This window comes from Carlito syrichta, unplaced genomic scaffold, assembly GCF_000164805.1.
Source record: "Carlito syrichta isolate Samal-C Ts95f unplaced genomic scaffold, Tarsius_syrichta-2.0.1 Scaffold18622, whole genome shotgun sequence".
Taxonomy (NCBI): Eukaryota; Metazoa; Chordata; class Mammalia; order Primates; family Tarsiidae; genus Carlito; species Carlito syrichta.
This window is the reverse complement of record NW_006962718.1, coordinates 1-4,762: the sequence shown is the minus strand read 5'-3', so window position 1 is coordinate 4,762 and position 4,762 is coordinate 1. Positions and strand designations below refer to the sequence as shown.

Below are 4,762 nucleotides of genomic sequence, written 5' to 3'. Positions count from 1 at the left end.
AGTGCTCACTTTATGGAAGACAAAAATAAAATTCACGGAGGTGGAGACTTTTGCATTTAAGTATCAGAGAGACCTTCTGAATTAGGGCCTTTGATAATGTGAAGAAGGGGATAGTACAACATACAATTCCTGACCCAATGTGCATACATTTTCCCTAGGACCTTGAGGCAGAGCACTCAGGAACCCAAATCTATTCAAATAGAGACATCCCCAAAGTTAATATCTCTTGGATGCCAAAAACTAAGTATTTTGGGGAAACAGTAGTAAGGACTGGTGTAGACAGGAGAGCATCACTGGGCAGAATGAAGTGTGACATGGCCTTGGAAGCATGGGCAGGGATGGAGCAGAACAAAGAATTAAGAAGAATGTTCCACCATCAGGTAATCACATGGTTTCGCTGAGTGGTGAATGACCAGTGCCTGACTGGAAGACTGCTCATATGGGAGATAAATCAGTTATTATAGGTTGGACTGAGTTCCTGAAGGCTGAATATAATTTAAAGATATTAGATTTTTATAGGCACTAAATAGAGAATTTATATTATAGGCACTAAATAGAGAATTGTGTTTTGGGGGTAAAATAAGAACTAACTTTTACAGAGTTGAATGTGGCAAAGGCAAAAGTGCGTTTTTGCTGTTATTCTTCTAATGATGATGATATAATGTAATGATAGTGAAGGGGATGACAGTGGTAATGGTAATGATGATAGGAGATTATATTTAATGACTAAGAAGGCAATTAACAATCATTGCATATGCAGTACATTCCAGGTATTGTCCCAAGGACTTGAAATCTATTGGGCTACTTAATACAAATAATCACCCTATAAGGAGGTATTATTATTACTTCAATTTTACAGAAAAGTAAACCAAGGCAGAAGTCATAGTGAATGCTCCAGTACTATTTTGCCATAGTCTCAATTTATCCAACATAGCAAGAAATGTAAAGAGGAAGCAGTCAGGTGTCTTCTCGAAACTCATGAAGCATCAAGAGTCATACATTATCAGAAGGTGACAAGGTCTTCAGAGATATCTAGTTTGACTCCAGGTTATGGATGGGAGCCTGAAATCCTAGAAAAGAGACAGTACATGACAGGGTGTGAGTAAAAGCTAGGTATCTTGTCTACTGTTACAGTGCTTTACAAAATAAATACTTGAAATCAAAGTACAGTTGCTTCTACTTGAGGGCATATGAAGAGGTTAAATTACTTCATGAAATGATAAAGCTTGTGTGAGTGGATTCTCTAAGAGGGTCAGGGATAAAATGATTAAACAAAGCAAGTCATTTGTATTATGCTGTGTTTAATGGAATTATCTTTAAATTAGAGAAGTATTACTTCTCTTTATAATATTTCCCATTTAGGCAGCCATAAATGATTAATAAGATATAATTCAAATATCTTTTCTTAAAATTTGCTTATTTTGAAAGACTAGATAAGTGGAAGAAGCTGGGCATTTTTATATAAATGTATGTTGGTCATTATGAAATTTCTTCATTCCTTGCCAAGAATCCCATTTATTTTACAATTCAGAATTATATAATGCTTTAGTCTTTATTATCTATATTCTCATTAATGATTTGTCTCACTACTATTCTCATTTTGGGTAACTTACTTGAGTCATCCCTTATTGCATTAGATTATGGAAAATAGAAATAATGTAAATAAATTTATTCTCTTGTGACTTTCTCAAAACAAGAAAATCCAGATTTTCTGCTTTTTATTTTCCTCATTCTGTTGCCTAGCTATTTGGTTGGGGGATCTGATTACTATGATTTCTATCCCATGCAGTCAGCTGACCAACCAGCCTGTATACATACCTCACACTCTGGGACCTTTTCTACACCTCCACAGTGACACCCAAACTAATGGTTGATTTAATGACAGACAGGAAGGCCATTTCCTACAAAAACTGCATGATTCAGCTTTTTACCACTCATTTCTTTGGGATATTGAGGTCCTCATCCTCAGAGGCATGGCCTATGACAGGTATGTGGCCATCTGCACAGCACTCCACTACAGAAGAAGCAAAGGTGGAACTCACTTCTCACTGCGTCATGTGCAGGGGAGTTGCTGCATTCTTTTGGCCTGTTTCTACTTACAATTTGCTTTTTACCTTTTTGTGGTCCCAATGAAATTGATTGTTATTTCTGTGATGTATATCCCTTGTTGAACCTAGCCTGCACTGACACACACAAGATCGGTTTCTTGGTCATTGCTATTCTGGCCTGATGGGACTGGTTATCTTTGTGGTTTTGATGATCTCCTATTTTATGATATTGTATAATGGGAAGGCATAATCTGCAAAAAGCCACTGCAAAGTACTTTCCACTTGCAGTTCCCACATAACTGTTGTAATACTGTGGGATTTTTTGTACTGGCCATCTTTATTTACATGAGACCCACTACAACCTTCTCAAAAGATAATGTGCTTGCACACTTCTATATAATTATTGTTGCTATGCTCAACACTCCTATCTCTACATTTAGAAACATGGAAATGAAAAAATGTCATAGGGAAAGTGTGGTGCAATCAAAAGTTGTTGGAAGAAAAGCCATTGATTTGCCATTTATTTACCTTTCAATATCAATAGATATCTTCTCTTTGTATCCACTTTCTTCAGTGTCTCTTGCTGATGGAAAAACAAGTCAGAAGCTGTAATAGCCAAGCTTTGAACAACAGCTGTCCATCTGTGGTGTTCCTCTTATAGTTTATAAAATTAAATTAAACTTAAAAATAAAAAGAAGCATCAAAGAAATAGGAGAACTAAAGTGATGAAGAATGCTGAATGGGATCCTGGAAGAGTAAAGATAAATCTAGTGGAATCTGAAGAAAGACTGGGCTTTAGTTCATAATAGGGTATCAATATTTGTTCATATATTGTGGCAACTACGTCATAGTAATGTATGATGTTCATCAGAGGGGAAAGGGTTTCAGGAGTGTATGGGAATCTCTGCACAATCACGACAAGCTTACTGTAAATTGTTCTATATATGATTTTTCCAAAATAAAAATACATGTACATTTTAAAAATTCACCACCTGAAAACACACCAAAAACACTCAAAAAACACAGAAACAGCATTATCTGCCACTGTGGAGTAGTTCACAAATATAGACACATGGAAGAGCATAGCTATATACACAGATAATATCCAAATAAAGTGGTGTATTTTTTAAAATACATAAAAATTCAGCAAACACATTTATACAAAACATGAAAAAAGTTAAAATGTACCTGTTTATACATATGCATTTTTATTGCTGCAGGTCAATCTCGAATGGCATTTTCCAAGAAGACAAGAGAAAAACATTTTTTAAATGTCAATAAAAATTTGTAAAAATTATATTTATGCAAATAAAATATTAACATTAAACTAGATTCCAGATATATATAACTATATAATAAATTTATAAATAAACAATATATATATATTTAGTAGAAAAACACAATCCCCAAATCACACACATATACCCCCTTACATTCAGACCACAGAATCTTGAGTTTCTTTTCTACCTTGTGGCAGTGAAAGAAACCAATATGTTTACAGGAGTTTTTTTCCTGCCTGATCTGTGTGACTCCAAACTGATGGTTAACACCTGACAAGTGACCTTTATTCAGATCCAGCTTAGGTACCAACACCCTCTCAGGGGAAAAGGTGTCAACATCTCCTTAACCTATCAAAGAGGATAGGTGCTCATGCTTCACACGCCAAAGGTGGGTGTACACTAGTGATCCAGTTTGGGTGAGTGGACAGGAGACTTTTAATGGGTCAGCCAACTGGCTTGATTTTTGTTCTCAGGATACCCTACATCTACTAGAGTGGGTGGCTTCAGATGATATCAGGGTGGAGGGACAGTCAGGCCAGATTGAAAGACATGTATGATGATTGCGTGAATTTCTGAGCCAGAAAGATGTCCCCAGACTCTGAAGGCTGCCATCACAAGGACGGGTCTGGCTAGTTCAAGCTGGATCTAGAGAAGCCCACAGAGGAGCCTGAAGGATACCTGGATTCGAAACACCTGGAGAGTTTGGTGTCTGAGTGAGGCCTCTACCATGAACTGAAGATGCAAAGAAAAACATTGTCTTGACAAGCCCTTCTGCATGCTAAAGTGTGTGGTCCACAAAGAAAAAATAATAATCAAAAATAAGAGACTGAGTGTCAAACTCAGGGGAATCATAATCTTTAGACCCAGACTTGAGATCTCTGACCCACACTAAAAAGTATTTGGCAGTGTGAGCAAATTGCTCTGATACTGAGTGCCCAATGTATCCTGAGTCCTCACATTGGACCAGAGAGAAAAAGGCCCTTAGCGTTTCACTGTTTTTGAATCACCACTCTCAAGATAGTGTGCTATGGTCTGTCACTCTGGAGTGTTTCATACATATAGACAAAGTATAACTTCACACATGAAAAGAGCTGCATATATTTAAGGATAGAAAGAAGTAAGGAGCACATTAACTTACACATCAACAGACAGGTAAAAAATTATTAAAATTATTAAAATACACACACGTACTAGTAGCACTGTATAGCAGTCTAGTGTGATTTTTCCTATGCAGGCAAGAAGAAAATCTATTTATCTATATAACTATACCAATTAATGTACACATGTTCTTATAAAAAATTATACATCAAATATATGATTACATGCATGTATACAGAAAAAAGTATTTATAATACTATCTATAAATAAATATGTATGCATAAAATAAACACATTCCCAAAACACACAGTTGCAGACACAGCGCTGTCTTTACCC

The 4,762-nt window shown here is 36.1% G+C and overlaps 1 long non-coding RNA gene across 1 annotated transcript; it reads right to left on the bottom strand.

Moving 5' to 3' along the window:
* Positions 1 to 678: 678 nt before the first annotated feature.
* Positions 679 to 3,321, bottom strand: LOC110595731. The gene is made up of 3 exons (XR_002482026.1): positions 3,237 to 3,321; positions 2,577 to 2,631; positions 679 to 1,070 (listed from the first exon to the last, which is right to left on the bottom strand). It is a non-coding gene; the product is annotated as an uncharacterized LOC110595731 (long non-coding RNA).
* Between the last annotated feature and the right edge of the window lie 1,441 nt (positions 3,322 to 4,762).